Genomic DNA, 17,737 nt, shown 5'->3' with positions numbered 1-17,737 from the left:
TCATATCGCACCTTCTAGAATTTCGCTAAGCTACCAAAATCTTGTGTGAGCAAACTGCGCGCACTGTGCACGGCACGACGAAGAATAAGGGACCAATGTCCGCCCAGTAAGCACAGCAGTGGGCATTTGGTCAAGGAGCTCTTAGCTATAGCCTGCTATATAAATATATATATGTAACGGTAATACTTGTATTTGCATTACTCGATTTTTCTACTCGCCGCCTCTTATTTACTTTTTGACGTCGTTATTGCTTCTGGTTCTTTTTGTTATATTTCTATTGCGCGCTTTCATCATCAATTTTCAATGAGTGCACGGGTAGGAAATATTGCTGTTGTAATTGTTGTTGCTTTTGCTGCTAAGCGAATTTCATTGAAAATTGATTTCAAAAACGTCGTAGTCGTCGTCCTCACTCATTCACATCGACGACGACAACGACCAGTTCACTTGCTTTTGATATTGTTAGATTGCATTTGTTTGTTTATTTTTATGTATATATGTAAATTTGCTATTTATTTCTGGTTAGTGTTGATGTTGCTGTAAGTATGTATAGCAAAATTTAGTATCGCATTTGCAAAAGTCCATTTTCATAGCGACCATCCATTCGTTTGTTTAACGTTGTATGTTGGTGTGTATGGCCCATTTGTGTCGTGGCATCGCCTACCGTTTTAAATAAACTTTGTAGGTGGCATATGCATGTATTTGGGGAATTCACACTACTTGACTCCACATTGTCGTTTGTAGCTGACACATATGTATATCTGTGAGTATGCATGTACTTAAAATAACAACAACGATCCAATTTACCACGACCGTAATACCGAAGATTTACTTGACCATCCGACTGACCAAGCGTACAATGTCCAAGCACGTACTACATCCCATAACACCCACTTCCCATTCAGCTTCGCGCATATTGACGCACATTCACATAAGCACTTTCGCATACACATTCACACAGGTATTCAAAACACAAAAGTCTTGCCTTACACATCTCATCTAATTCTCCAAACTATCACTCCGTAAGGGTAAGCAAGAAATGTAGATCCTCTAGCTCCCCACTTCTAACTTTGCACTTTCTACTTTCAACTTTCACACAATACAATGCAACACATATAGCAAACCACTTCAGTTATAGCCCCGCGTGTGCTCGCAGAAGTACGCGCGCGCCCACTCGACCGTCTCGAAGTTACACGAATAATTTAAATTTTCTTATTATGTTCACATACGCAAGCACGGAGTCATGCATACACTCATATTCACATACAATATTAGCTGTATTCTCCGTCTCCACCGTTTACGCTATAAATATTCGCGGCGCAACCGTCAATATGCCATTGCGTTCAAAAAATTTAAATCCATTTAATAAACAACTTACTCTTATTTCACTTGGGCTTTGGGCGCTGGTCTACTACTACATTTAACTGTATTCTCACTTCTATACAACATATGTACCGTACGCTGCTAAAGCCGATTTGATACTAACTTCTGGCCACAGTCAGCTGGGGCAATGAAGCTGTCGTACAATCGCTATTGTCGTCGCTACCGGCTCTGTCGACGTTCGCAAAGTCATAATAATAATACGGCATATCAGCTTGTTTGCAGCGCTCAGCTGATTTGGAACTCTCAGGGTAGGTTGCCATACATTGTGAATATAATGTTTTTAGATTTGGGCATTATTTACCAAATATTTGTTATTTTTTTAATAAATTAAATATTCTGAAGCCAGCGCCATGAATGGTATTTTTTTTTTGACACCTCGAACATTGCGGGGTACAGATTCCTGCCGCCGCTTACAAAGTGCATGCCGAAGTGCCCGCTGAAGTCTGTACTTCAACCTTGAGCTACGTGCCGAATTATGTATGTTGAATTTAATAAAAAGAAACAAGTTTATGACTGTCAAATACGTTTATTGGTGTCAATAAGTCTGAACTTTGTTCGGAATTATGCTCTAATCGGTTGTTTGTGTACTATTTATAGGAAATTTGTCAAAATCTGACAGAAAAACCAGGCAACATACACAAAAATATGAACACAAAGAAATAATATTGATGCAAAAAAGAAATTAAGAAATAATAATATTATGGTGGTATTGGCTACAAAACTTGCTCAACGATAATATTGTAGGTCTGTAATATGCAGTTTCAGATTATCTGCTGCCAAACGAATTGTGAGTTCTAAAGAAATTCAGGGTGTTGACAGGACAATTCACGAAGTAGATAGAGAATTATTTCGAGGCCAAATGAAGTGCCAGTGGGCGTCATCTTTTATAGTAATATAAATATATTTCGGGGCGAAGTAACTCGAAGGAGTTAAGGCCCGGGCTATGCTTTCATTTTAATTGTGCTATATTACTGTTGTGGTTTTTAAATTTGCTCTCTACTTTATAATTCAGCTAAACGTTACCATTTTTATTTTATGTTGGAAGCTAACCCCTTTTACTGCTTACAACTCAACATACTTAAGCTCATATTTTATAAACAGAATTTTTTCAGTTTTTTCGCTTTCAGCAACATTAAGGTATCTTCTTTTTAGATATGTGTAAGAAAACGTTAAATTTTACATACGCATCAGTCCTTTACTTTTAAACCGACCAGACAGTAACAATATAATTACTACAGCTAAAGGGTCTGGCAAAGTTGACACAGTCTTAACCATATTTTTACTTATCCATATCAATTGGCATTAGTTATTGGTGCCTTAACCTAAAAATCGTGAAATTTTCATAAAAATTAAGGAAACGCAAAAAATTACAAACATATACCACAAAAAATAAGTCTCTTAGTCAATACGTATCCAAAACAATAAATAAAATCTACAAAAAGTTAACAAAATCGCCAACTCAAATATTTTTAGGTTATGGATAGGATATGGCGAAAAACCAATTGGTTTGCTATGGTATGGTTATGGCTGGGCGTTATGGTATGGCACCATAGAGCAATTACATTAATTTTCATAAGGTTGGTTGGATCAGCTTTTTTATATGGATATGGATATGTCAAGTTTAAACGGCCCTTAAGCTCACAGGATAACTTGCAAGATTGTGGAAAAAGCCATTGCGCCCCGTAATTCCACTGCACCCAAAATGACCTTAGCATGCCACATGCATATAGATATGGTGAGGTCACGTCAAAGGTGAATATCCTCGCATATAGGCTCTCCTTGTGGTATTTCCACCATCTCTAATTAAATGAGAATTTAACTGGAACATAGCAAGCCCACATAAAGATTAATTTGACATTTTCTTTTCCACAACCCAGCGTGACCAAGCCCCACTTAAATCGATAATTGTGAGTATTTTGTAGAACAAATCGCAAAAATCTTTTAGGAATGCCCGAAAGCTTTTTTTCTGCACTTAACAGACAATCGATGATTCAGTTATCATGTGAAAACGAAAATTTCGGTAACTTATAGATAAGTGACTAGTTGAAGATGATAAAAAGGCCGTTAGTGTAGAACAAAACTTTAGAAAAAACATCAGATGTTGAGAATACAAGTAATAGAGAAGGCGAAAACTTTTAATTCTAATTTTAAACCATATGTAATGCCCTTAAATAGTTAAACTAAATACATTTACATAATCGCCCAAAAGTGAATTTCTCTAACATTGTGAATTCCTTCAAGCGAAGTATCCTTTTAGTCCCCCACTGCCAAACTTACCTGTCAAACAGGGATAATGGCTGTCACGAATGGCCAGAGAATGGAAGAAAGATTTTGTTTGTGGCTCGCAGTAAATAAATTGAATCACCATGAATTACTCATTTATGATTCGAACCACCATTTCTTTTAAATGTGGCGATAGAAAATCAGACTAAATATTAATGTTTGTTTATTAAATCTAGTTACAGAGAAAATATGAGCAGCCAGTTTAGCAAACATTTTTATACATGTAAATAATGCAATATACCAGTCGTTTACGATTATTTTTTAAAAATACCGTTGAGCAAATGATTTAAGTAATCGAACAGGTGATCGAGGTTGTTTACTATTATGAAGGTTTTTTCAAACATTCGCACATGTAGGAATTCACAATGCATACTACTTAAGACTTCTCATCATGAAAGTAATAATTAATGAGGTCCCGGCCAGAGTGAACGCAGTTTCATTTTGTTTCGTTAAACGTTGGCATTACTCCGCTTTTATTTGAAATAAACTAATAAAACAAAACAATAATCAACGGCTGGCTAAAACATATTGTTTTGAGAAAAATTTGGTAGATTTCTAATCATTATTTGGTCTGGGATTACTGTAAACAAACATGGGAGAGCGAATATTAGAATGAACACAGCACCGCATAAATGCGCCCCTGCTGCGCACCACCAATGTATAAGTACAATTTTCGAGTACAATGACTAGTAGTTTCTTGCTCAACTATGTGTTTGAAATATTTAGTACTGTGTGTGTGGCCGGCTAAGCTAACAATGAGTACTTCATCCAACAGTCCGATATTGATAGCAACCACACAAGCAGTAGCAGCGTAGGCTGGATGCCGAGCAAATAACTTTAATTGTATATGTATAATACCTTATAATTATGTAGGAATATTTTTTTTGTATATATTACTGTATTTTCATGTATTTATTCATACACTGATAAAATAAGTTTACGTATATATGTATGTGAAAGTATACGGAATACATATATATAAGTGTTTATGGGATTGGGTCCAACACGCACGCACCATTGCTTAATTCAGAGACTAATTATACTAAAGTGCAGTTCATAAGCGGCAGCAATGGGAATAGCCCTAACAGCAGCTAGAGCAGTTTCATCAACAGTTCAACGCATTGTTACAGAATATCAAGTCATGGCACAGCCTCTTTTTGTTTTTATTGTTGTTGAGCGCCCATACAATTGAAGGAATGCAGCGACATTAATCCCGCATGTAGAGCAGACATAGCGCAAAGTATGTATAGCTTTTCTTACTCTGCCTACTAACTGCCCTTAATGAAAAGCACTCAGTGGTGAACAGTGTGTAATTTTCAAAAAGTTAACAAGAAACAAGATTTATTATTTATTAAATATATTTCCAGTTATAAATTTTTTCTTTACAAGTGTAGATATACCAATATGAAAAACTAATTAAAAAGTACTCCTTTATTCATAAAAAATAAAATAGGTTTATAAAGCTCTTATAATAGAGAAACTGTATCCAAATGTTATTTCAACGGCTTTTCAAACCGTTTGTAGTTTTTACGAATGAGAACGTTATAAACTTGTGCTTACCAATTAGCTTACCAAGCTAGTTTATGTTCTATTATGGTACACTCCGTTTCACAAAATGAGAGTTCCTGTCGGCGTAAGCATCTTGAGATTGCATTTCTATTGCTTTAAGCACTTCATGTTGAACCCAATGTTGTTGTTCAATGAATCTAGAAATAACAAACGCATTAGTATAAAAAAATGTTATTAGTAATTACAATTTTTTTTATGTTGATTGTTCAATATGAAATGTTTTATGAGCACTTTATAAAAAATTAACAGCCACTGAATTAAAATATTCTCGTGCATTGTATGTAACCATTACAAATTCCCCTTAATTTGATTGAAGCCTGAAAAAGAAAGAATACAAATAGTTAAAATTAAAAAAATGCATCGAAAATTTAGTAACTATGGGCAAGAGGGAAGTTAGCACTGCCAGCAATACTATGCATAATATTTACCAACGTACATCCACAAACATTGCCAAAGATCAGTTAAGCTTGATATAAGGAGCAATAATAAAATACATAATTTGCATCTCAATAAGACGCAATAATAAATTACATAATTTGCATCTCAAATTACCAAGACTAATATCATAAAAAATATTGTTGTTAATGGTAGGGTTTTAAAAACAATCTGACAAACTAAAGCGAATTCTGTTTGTGTGAATTAAGCGAGGATTTCCCTCATTACTTTTAAATGTATGAAAACATTTATTTGAAGCAATTTATATAATTTGTGACCCGGCCTATGAAAAGATGGCGTATGACAGAAGAAATAAATTGCGAGAAACAGCTGTTAAACATAAACGATGCATTTCTTCAGCTTCTTAGTAGTTTTTTTTTTTTTTTGGAGTCATAAGCCACCTTTTCATAGGCCGGGTCACATTTATTTAATAATTTGGGAAAAATTTAAACACCGTGACCTCAGGACGGACAGGGCGACAGCTGTTTCGATTATACCTTGTAAATATCTTCAAAGCCTTTTCCCGGGAGTGGGATTCGAACCCGCACTCCCATGGTTGAAGTGTTACAAACACATTTAGCCACGCCATGCCGTAGTTGTTGTAAACTTATGCCAATTGCCTTCCTTGGATATTTTATTTAAATATTTTGCTACTGGACTGTGCCGTACATCATTTTTTATCTTTTAAATATTTAGATCATATATTTTATTGAAATCGCGAATGCAATAGTAATAGTAACTTTTGTACGTAAAAAATATCAAAATTATAGTTGAAATTTTGTCTAATCTATTCTTTTTATCAGGCAGGCAGGTATATACATTACAATTTTTAATATGGTTCATTCAACATATTTAAATTAATTTATTTATAGACGCATTTTTATTTTTATTTTACAATTTAAATTCTGCATTGTACATACAATTTCAAATAAGTGAGAGCACTTTCAGAGCACAATAATTGTGACTCAATGTGGCTTATTTATTTACGCACTCATTTACTCCCGCCGGCATATGCCTAGTATCAAGAAGAAGAGTGCACAACATAAATACTACTCAAATGTCAATGAGTGCGCGCCGGATGTGTGCGATATAGAGAACAATACAAACAGGACAACGACAACCATAATCGAAAGCGGTGGCAGCAGCGAGATGGTGGCGGTGATGATGACGATGAGTTGTTTGTAGCAATTGTTAAGCAGCATTATACAACAACAACGACGACATAAATAAGAGGAAGAAGAAGCAAAAACAATAAAGGCAATATCATAAATACATACAAGTATAAAATAAAATAGCATGTCAGTATGAGCAAGAGAAAAAGTAGCAAGAAATAGCGCCTAAAGGCGGACAAGCCGACTGTCTGTCTGGTCGCTGAGTGTGAATGCCAACTGCATTACTCGTGTGCTGAACACATGCAGACAAACCCCTTAAAGCAAACCACTCACTCATACTCATGATTAGGATTGCCACTAAGCCACAATCTCAAAAATATACCAGACGGTATTTAACAATTTTTTTAATAAATACAAATATGTAAACTTCTAAAAGTACTGAAATTTAAAGGAATTTTATTTGTATTAATATTTGGCTGGGCTTTTGTTCACCATTTCCGGTTAACGATGATCGGCAATATAATTGACATAATTAGTTGGTTGTTTTTTGAATAGGTTGCAAAAATAAAAATAAAATAGTATTAGTATACAGCGCAGCAGTTTTCGTAACATTTTTTTATAGTACGCTGTAAGAAGAAGGAGATAGCCTGCAATGAAATGCACCAACCACTGCACGATCAAAATCCAGCAATTGAATTGTCGCTCGAAGAACGCTGCAAACGCCGCTTTCTGCACAACCAAACCTTTTGCAGATTACCGTTAATATTACTCTGTGACATTGCTCAAATATCATTTATCATATTTTCCACTACAAATAGCATTTTGTAGATATACTGAAAAAAGCTCAAAAAGAAACAGTATTATATTCTATAATAGAGGTTTTTCTATTGCATTCCTGAAAAGTTGTGATTGGCGCTTACAAAGGAGCCGACCATTCAATTGCACAGGCCGACAAAATTTAACCAACGTTCAGACCCAGAAACCGTACTATATATTTCCGAAGGTTTATGACGTGCTGAATCCAAATCTTGCCTAAGAATTGCTCTATCAGCTCAACGCCATTTGAAGGAAGACTTGTACATAAAGATGCCAGCCTATCATTTTGGTGAAAGAAAACATCTGCAAGCTACATAACCTCAAATATGGGCAAAAACGGTTATTTTTGCAGCTTTAGGTTAGGATATATCGAAAACCAGAGCTGATAGAGCATCAAAATCCTTCGCAAATATAGTCCGGTTTCTGGGTTTGAGATGCTGTCGGCCTGTGTTATTTAACCTAAAACCTTTTGAAATTTTTCATAAACGTATGACCTGAACTTCTCATGAAAAGCTAACTCGGAAATAAAAGGGAGCCTGAGTCGTCCTACCTATCAAAAAATAAGCTACCAAGTTCGATAGGAAAACACTAAAATGGCAACACTGCACATGATATGAGTATGGCATTTATTCATATGTAAATATGTTAGTTTTTCTAAATTTACATATACTGCCAAATATTTATTTTTTTATGTAGGTATGTGGAAATGTGAGCAATACGTGAGAATCATTAAACGACTGATCAAACAGCTGACATAGCGCCCGTGTAACAGACCCGTCAACTCGTCAAAATCGTTCAAAATGAGCAGGAGCCGGAGCGAATATGGTTAAAATGCATGAAAGCAAATGAAAAATAACAACAACAAAATAGCGGGAGCAACAGCAGCATTACTTAGCCGTGCAACAACAGCTGTAGCGAGAGAAACAAACAACAACAGCAACTGTAGCAGGGATAACATATTCTCAAGTATTATTATTTAGCTTTGTATTGTTGGGGTTGAGTTTATATTTGTATGTATGTATATATGTAATCAGTGAAGGGCTTTATATTGGTTGTATTTTAAAGCGCAGGGCAGTACTGCTGCACTGCGGGCATTTGTTTTATTTTTGTTTTTGTTGTTGCTTTTCTTCGATTTTGTTATTGTTTACTCAACATTCGTGTTACCTGCTACTAGTCGAAGGTAATGTCATGTTTAGATGTAGTCGCATACATGCATACATATACATAGGCTGTTAATACACTAGGCGACATAATTAGGGCGGCAGCACAGCTTTTTAAATACGGCATAACTAGGGCGATGTTTTATTTAATTAAATTGATTTGCAGTCGCAAGACATACCTAAGACGATTTCAAGAGTCAAAGACGGTATCAAGAGAATATGGTATGGGTTTAAAGTAGGGGTGGGATTATTTCCGAATTTATTATATTATAAATTTATTCCTTTCAAATAATTCGAATAATTCGAATAATATTTATTCGAACTTTTTATTCGTTTATTCGAATTCCTTTCCTTTTTATTCGAATAGTGTTATAGAAAGGAATTCGAATAAACGAATAAAAAGTTCGAATAAATATTATTCGAATTACGAATACCTGGCGAATAAAAGAAATTATTTTTTTTATATTGGTTTCCGATCGGTTTTGATTGTATTTCATATATTTTTGGTAAGCTTTTCCGATCTATTCGGGAGTAGTGCAAATAAAACAATTTATTTCACCTTACAGCTCGACGTTTCGCCAAATTTCCTTGGCTTCTTCTGAAGCAATTCTGTATTTGTCAACAATAAAAACACAAAAACAACAACAATATTAATTTGAAATTATCACAATTACACGTATTAACATTTAACATTGATTTATAAATTTTTAAATTTTCACTTACATTTGGATTACGGCATTAAATTAAAGAAATAAAACATAATTTACAAGAATGAGATAGAAACTATAGAAGATTAAAAAATATAAAATAAACGATACCATCTACTGTGGTACACTTGTCATACAAAAAGTAAAATGTTATAAACATAATATGTAAGTGGCAGCGATACCATCTGTGTCCTCTTTCTTATTCATAGTCTTTTCCCTATTTTGAAAAATTCGTAGGCTTTCCAAATTGTTTTATTTGCACTACTCCCGAATAGATCGGGAAATGAAAAAAAAAATTATTATTCGAATAGTCCCACCCCTAGTTTAGAGTGTTCCAGAGAAGGGATTTCCGGAAGATTTATGGTTCTAATGACGAATTGTAAGAGCTTTATGTAAATATGAGCATATTGCAACTATAAAAAGCCCAAAGGCTTTGCTGGCCAGGTTTTGTTATGCGAGTAAATGAACATGCTCCGGTCCAAAAAAATTTTTTGACAGCAGTTTTTGGAAGCAGATGAGGACTAAGAATTTCACTACTGCGTTGGGACGGACAGATGGAGAAAAATTTTACGTCTATTGGTGCCACCAGATTTCGTCTGTTATCTCGAAACAGAAATCTGAGAAGGCCTTTCTCATTTTGATCAATAATAACTACGTTGCCTTACTACTTTGAGCGAGTGAAAAATTACCACATAGCCTAGTAAGTAGTACTTAAAACTATTGTAACGAATTTTGGTAAATTCCGCTTATTTGAAACCTTCTGCTAACGTTCGAATCGCTAAATTGTCTAATAAATAACTCAAATATTCAGTAATGCAAAATGGTCTTTATTAGACTACTTTGAGAGTACTTCACAATAACACTTATACTTCACAACTGATAGCGTGTTTAAATCAAACTGTTTACTGACTACTCAGCTTGCTCTGCTTTTATACTCTCCGTTGCTTCATTCTACTACAGTCTAGACGTTTCGCCTTCTAGAACTGCTATATCTCCTGCTTGGTAATTGAGCTACATATATGCGTGTGTATGTGTGAGTAACAACTTAGACTGGTGACTACATTTGTGTGTGAGTTATCTCTTCGTTGCCTTGTATGTACGTGTGTAAATGATTGATTTGTTCATGTACACCAGAGTGGCAGTTTCCTTTATTGTTGTTGTGCCTTTATGTACTGATAACATAGTGATGCTAAAATTCGCCACACTATTATGATGCTGAAACAGAAGACATAAGTAAAGCTGGTATTTACTGAACACATGCGCAGGCAATAGTTAGTTACGTCTGCAATCGTAATCTCTTTGAAGCCAGGCTGATGATCGTGAAACGATTTTCCGCCACCGTTTGTGAACTCCTTGTTTAGGGCATTCGCGAAATATATGGTCCTAAAAGGATCCATACTCTCTTTGTTAAAAAGCCCATTTTTGCTCTATAAATAATTTGCTGATAAGAATATGGGAGTGGCAAATTTCAATTAACTAAAAAATTAAACAAAAATGCGGTGCTGGTAATGTCATTTAGTGTTTACCTATATATTTACATTCGCACATACTTAGCCACATATATTCATATGTAAATTCATGTCTCAACCAGGTATATGTTGTGCATTTTATTTTTTGTTTTGCTCTATCTAAAGGAAGGAGCAACAAAACTTAGAGCATATAGTCATATGTGAAATAACAGCAGCAAGAACAGCACAGAAGCAGCAGCAGAAGCAAGAACAACAAAAGTCATAGCATCTTCAGTTTTGCTGAGAAATAAATATGATGCCTATGATGATATTACTTACTAATACATTCCACCTCCTTTCAAGAGAAAGAACACGAGCAAAACAACAAAAAACTGAAACAACATCAAAACAACTAACTGGAAGGCGCGTTCGATAGTGAAATAGACCGAAGATTTTGGTTGTATTTATGCGTATGGGAGAATAGTCAACCTCCCCATGCTAAACACAACGCACAAACTTTGCCACGCATCACACCGCGCCACACTATGTCGCAACGACTCATGTCGCACTTTTCCACACCACACCGCCTTATTTCTTCGTTCACAACCAACCCATCAACAAAATCATCTTGCAGTATGTATATCTAGTAGGAATAGGTATAGGGCAGTCTTTTTACTTAATTTTTATTTTCATAAATTGTGAAGTGTGTACTTCAATGAATGCGATTATCTGTTTGCGAGTTAGTGAAAAGTCAAAAATTCTTAAGCGCGGGGTCAGCGGTTGTCATCATGAAGTATCTATTCGCGCAAGCTATAGCCATTGTTCTAAGCACGAAGGAAAAGATATTCATGTAGATACATACATACATACATATATGCTTATTTACCCTAAATTAAAGACATAAAATTCCTTTTGTAAAATATATGCATACACACACACATACATGCATATGGACAGACAAGCGAGGCAAATAGCGAAATCGACAGCGACAACGACACATTGCTAACGACATCGTAGTCTCCTCCGCCGTCAACGTCTCATACACATCAGCAGCCGCAACGAGAATGAAATGCCGAACAATAAAAACCCTCAAATGACGCGCGCGAGTGTGGCGTTTTAGGTTGGTTTGGGTGGCGCGGACTCTTAACTGGCTTACTTCGCGCTGTGGCTGGCTGCGTTGTTTGTATAAAAGGAGAAAAGGCATAAGACGATTTCAATAGAAAAGTGTATGTATCTCCAGTTTTGATGTTATGTAGAGTATTTTTCGTTGTCGTCGTCGTAGTCCTCGTCATCGTCGTCGTATGTATCTTACAGCATAAATCACATTCAATTGAGTTGCTCAAGTGCACTCAAAGGTGGATGCCAAGCTGTGAGCTAAGCAATTGTAGTAGGTTCGCGCACGCTCAAAGGTGATAGCGGGCGGTATGTGGGGAAGGATGTATGTCGAGGAAAATATTCGTTTAATTTACGAGGGCAATTTCATCAATCAGTGAAATATAAGTTATGTCTAAAATGTTATTGCATGTAACGTATGAACGCAACAGAACTAAATGGAAGAATCAGGTTCACCTTGAGTCTAGCACAGATCGCACTACATATAAAACACTACAATGCATTTAAAATAATGATGGACGAGGAAGAAGTACATGTTTTCTTTTACATTACTATCGTATAAAGCCCGAAGTACTAATATAGAGCCTCCCAAAGCCCATTATATCGCAACAGATATCAATGATTCATTAAAAGATTAAAGAAGAAGAAAGATTAAAGAACTATCCTACCAAGTCTGGAAAATCCCTCTTTAACACGGTGAGCGCCTAGGGGAACCCCTGGCTCTACACGGCGGTCATAAGGCCCATCCTGACGTACGGAGCCATAGCGTGGTGGCCTGCCCTGGACAAGCAATACAACACTAAAAAACTAGACAAAATACAAAGGGCAGCATTCGTAGGGGTAATATGTGCATTTAGATCTTGCCCGACGGACGCACTAAACGTTATACTTAACCTGCTGCCACTGGCCCTCCACATCAGATATACAGCGTTCAGCACAACCATTAGGCTAAGGGAGTCTAGATGCTGGAAAGAAAAACGATATGATCACAGTGACATCCAAACAAGGCTCGCCGATATGGATTTGACAACAGATTACCTCTCAAAAACCACTGATCTTCTACAGGAATTACAAGGTGCAGATACCCTCTAGAACGGATTGGTCGGCCGACAGAGCTGGCAGGGAGGGGGTCACCTCACTCTACACTGAAGGATCCAAAATGGACTGCGGCGTCGGCGCAGATGTCTTCTCCAACCAACTAAAAGTCGCAATCCCCATCCGTCTTATAAACACATCTTCCAAGCAAAGCTGCAAGGAATAGAGAGGGACTGCATCTTCCTGCTGCAGAACCGGGTAGACGGTGAGGTAGTCATATCCTCCGACAGTCAAGCAGCGCTCAAAGCGCTAGAATTACACATCCTCTAAAGCCGTCGATAACTGTAAGAGGGTGCTACGTGAAGCAGCTAACCAGGTAGCTATCACACTCAGCTGGGTACCCGGCCACAGGAACAGTGACGGCAACGAAAAATCGGGTGAAATAGCAAGGACAGGAGCATCATTAGGCATCACGGAAGCAGTACCGGTGTATCGACCACTCACATCAATTAAAAGAGGCATTCTCACCTATCTTAGGATAATAGCAATCTGTGATTGGTACTATACGGACACCTGTAGAATCACCAAACTAATCTGGCCAGAGTACAACCAGAAAAGAACCGATGATCTACTAAATAGGTCTAGGGAGGAAATATTCAGAATCACAGCCACTATTACAGGGCACTGGCCGTTTGGCCCACACGCGGGTAGAATGGGTACCCACTACAATGACAGGTGTAGGAGCTGTAGACAGAAGGGTGCCGAGGAAGCGGTTACTCACTTCGTCTGCGAGTGCCCAGCCCTCGCGAATTTTCGGTCCCGAACTCTAGGCAATTATGTGTTGCCGGACTTAAGGGCGGTGTTAAACTGCCGCATCAAGGACATCAGTATTGTTTTAAACAAGTGGTTTGAGTAAAACAATATGCAGGGTACATCAGCCTAAAAATATAATTGGTTCCAGGAGAAAGTGCATCAAAATGGCGCCTAGAGCGCTACTTGGGCTCGGCTCCATAGCCGGGCAGCACAGCAACCAAGGGAACCCCCAATGAGGGGTTTTATCCCCCTAAACTGCGGAACCTGACTGTAAATGCCTTACTATTAAAGTTAAAACGGATTTTGCCAAAACATTGCTTGCGCTGATGGCATAGCCAACAGTATTCGGAAAACATCTTAGCAATCTAGGCATTCTACACCAGACAACGTCACTTCAAACTGTTTCGATAAATGCGGCCTCAAAATGAATCTAGTGAAAACTGAAATAGTTCGGTTCACACGGCGCCAGCTTTAAGCCAATGGTATTAAATGGGCTGACGGCTAAACTCTCACCGGTGGTTAAATACCTCGAGAACAGATCCGGAAAGCCCATCTAAAGCAGCCATGAGTGAAACTTGAGGTTTAAACCCAAACTTAACGCAGTCGATGTACGCCGCTGTCGTTATTTTATTCTACAGCATCACGGTTTGAAGGCTGGCCTCGAAAGAAACAGCACATTCTGCAGGATGACCAAGGAGCAGCAGCCAGCCGCAAAGCTTATATCAGAAATTAAGATATTCCAACCGTCGCTCAAAACAATAAGCTATTCATCAGAATGCCAGAGGGACACGTATGGAATGATTTTTCTCTTTTAGTCCACGGCAGTCATAGCGGCAAACATAGCGGCAATGTGGGGTATATCCTTAGAAGATAGTGAGTAACATCATTCGTCTTGCTGCACGCAAATGCTGGCTCGCGTTCGTATTCACCAAGAAAGCTTATATCATATGGACACGTCCAGACAACCTTTGCCTCGTATAAATGATAACCGAACTTTTACTATTTAAATCGTATCTCCTTATGCCCACAACGAATCCATATCAGCTGAGCGTACCAGGCGAGTGCATTGTAATCCTAGGAAGTATTGAACAATTCCTTTGCAGATGGCCTGCTCTGGTCCGGGCATATAAGTAATGCCTGAATAAGCCTCATCGACTGTTTAGTGAAGTTTTGTTAAAGTGTTTCATATTTAAATGAGGAAGAACATTAGCTGGTTCGGTGGCATTACAATGGGCCAAACGGCTTAAGGTGGAGCAGTTACTCTTACTAATTTTAAGCTTTGTCTTGACCGAACTTTTTCGCGGAAGAGATTTATATCTCGAACCCCGTTACTAGAAGGAATAATCCGTCTTTGCGTTAATAAAAAATTATGTTCCATTAAAGTACTTAGGCATCTATTATAACGAATTTCGTAAATAAACGAAGTAACTGCTGTCATCGAGCAACGAGTCAGCGCATACGCGCCTTGACAACCACGCTACTGTTGGCAGCCATAATTTCGAAATAGTAAAAGCATCAACACTAGCAACAACATCAGCACTGAAATCCATCGAAGAATCAATCTTGCCAATAAATGCTACTTTGTACTAGGTAGGCAATTGAAAAGTAAAGTCCTCTCTCGGCGAACGAAAATCATACTCTACAAGTCACTTATCGTACCCGTCCTGCTATATGGGGCAGAAGCATGCACCATGACAACAGCAGATGAAGCGGCTTTGGGAGTGTTCGAGAGAAAAGTTCTTCGAAAGATTTATGGACCTCTACGCGTTGGCGATGGCGAGTACCGAAGAAGATTTAATGACGAGCTGTACGAGCTATACGCAGACATCCACATAGTCCAGCGAATTAAAACACAGCGGCTGCGCTGGCTAGGCCATGTTATGCGAATGACAGATGATGCTCCGGCCAAGAAAGTGTTTCTATCGGAACCCGCCTATGGAAGCAGAGGTAGAGGGCGGCTCCAACTCCGTTGGAAGACCAGGTGGAAAACGATTTAAACTCCCTTGGTGTGACCAATTGACGCCGGTTGGCGGAGTGAAGGAGCGACTGGCACGCCTTGTTGGACGGCCATAACCGTTTAGACGGTTAAGCTCCAATTAAGTAAGTAAGTAATTTAACATAACGATGGTAGGGCTCACGCTATAAAGACTTATCAAATTCCCCTTATTTATATTTAAAACTATGCAGATGAGAAAGATGACGACTATGACGATGAAGACGTGGCCCATACACAACTATGTAAATTCGAACAACACGTGCGAACGAAACAAAAAGATTCGAAAAAGTTTTATTGAAAAATCATCATAAAAATCGCTCTAAGACAATAGAGTTGTTGGTGCACACATATATTTTTTGCTCTTTTCATGCTGCTTCATTTTTACTTACTTTTCTCCCTCTGAAAATCCTTTTTAACAGCAACCAATGGACGGCGTCGTCGTCTGCTCAACGGCCGAAAACTCTTCGCGACGCATCGTTCATTTCTTCTTCGCATAAATCCAATACAACTCTCAAGTCGACTGCTGTGCTGGCTGGCTGCGCGCGGTTGAACAGCAGGTTGAGTAGCTGGCTAGGTTGTGGTGTCAACGCGCACATTAGGAATTAAAAGATGAAATCAAAAACGTGCTCGAAATGCAAAACCGAACGCAAAATTCCTCTATCATCCTCTTTACACATCGTCGCTAGCAAGTGCTGTTGTTTGTTTATTCCTGCTGCTGCTGCTGATGCTTCGGCTTGAAATTCTAAGAAGTCAACTACCTTGGACGCCATCTAGTTGAGTTGGTACTACAATGTTCCGTATAGATAGAACTAATACTTGAGTACGTACTTAAATTCTTCGGTTCGTTCGGTAGGCTCGACGTAATCGACACCTCATGCAATTTTACTCAGCATAAATTTATAGGACGATTTTAATTTTGTTTTTGTTTTTGTTTTTCGATTCTCTCTAAATGCGTACTCCTTTTTCTTGCTCTTACTATCCTTTGTTTTTGTTGTTTTTGGTTGGGTTTAAAGTGCATACTCGCACTTCTTATCCGAAATTCATCAGCAAGCACCTTTTGCATACCCCAAAAACTTGCAATTGCCGCAAGTTTAGAAAACTCCAGCTAATTGCAAGATATTCTGTCGACTACAAGAGTGCGCTGTGCGGGGAAACTATTCAGTTTAGAGTGGGCGCGTTGTGTGTAGGATGCGCGATTAGGGTTGATATGTAGAAACAAATGGTGTTGTTTATGTGTTGTGTTTGCTTAGGAAAAAATGTGAAAAAACGGCTGGCATGTTCTGAGAAAGATGTTTCCTTCGTCTTGATAATTGATTGACAGATGGGAGCAGAAAGGCGCACAATCAGATACAGAAAATAGTATGTGGTCTCAACGCATGAGAAAAGGTGAATATTGATTTTTAAAATTTTCCATCTCCATCTCCAAATTCAAATTTTTTTGAACTTTAATAGCGAAATCTTACCAAGAATATTGTCTATGTCTTTGTATGATCAAAAGTGCGTAGGACAAGGATGTGATTGTAGTTGTACTTTAGCGCAGATTTATAGTGGGGTGTGGGGCTATGTCAGAAGCATAATGGAGTAACACTTATGGGTAAATGTTTACAATTCAACGACCACACTCAATTACGACCCCCTACATCTTCGTTCGTATACTGTTGGGAGCATGTACAAATCATGTATGGTATGAGGGAAACAACCCGTGTTACGTAGGGAGGAGGCCCTATTTGGGCTACTTTCGACTTATTTCATTTAAGCCTTCACTATGTGGCTTCAACTGACCAGTTTGCTATGTATGCGAATGCGAGTTAGATTTATAAATCTTCGCAGCGCGTATTGTACGCTGGTTGTGTGACTTGGTACATAAACG

The 17,737-nt window shown here is 37.9% G+C and overlaps 1 protein-coding gene across 7 annotated transcripts in view; it reads right to left on the bottom strand.

The window, feature by feature from the left end:
• The window catches only part of LOC137236385 (platelet binding protein GspB-like), a 498,764-nt gene that overhangs the window by 416,510 nt on the left and 64,517 nt on the right, over nucleotides 1-17,737 (bottom strand). For 3 of the 7 annotated variants that reach the window (XM_067758926.1, XM_067758936.1, XM_067758935.1), the window contains exon 1: nucleotides 1,376-1,513. The exons of 1 other annotated variant lie outside the window; for it this stretch is intronic. The gene's annotated coding sequence lies outside the window, so the exon portion shown is untranslated. 3 more of the 7 variants (XM_067758932.1, XM_067758934.1, XM_067758927.1) reach the window with 3 other exon arrangements.

Source organism: Eurosta solidaginis, chromosome 1, assembly GCF_040869045.1.
Source record: "Eurosta solidaginis isolate ZX-2024a chromosome 1, ASM4086904v1, whole genome shotgun sequence".
NCBI lineage: Eukaryota > Metazoa > Arthropoda > Insecta > Diptera > Tephritidae > Eurosta > Eurosta solidaginis.
This window is presented reverse-complemented; position numbering and strand designations above follow the sequence as displayed.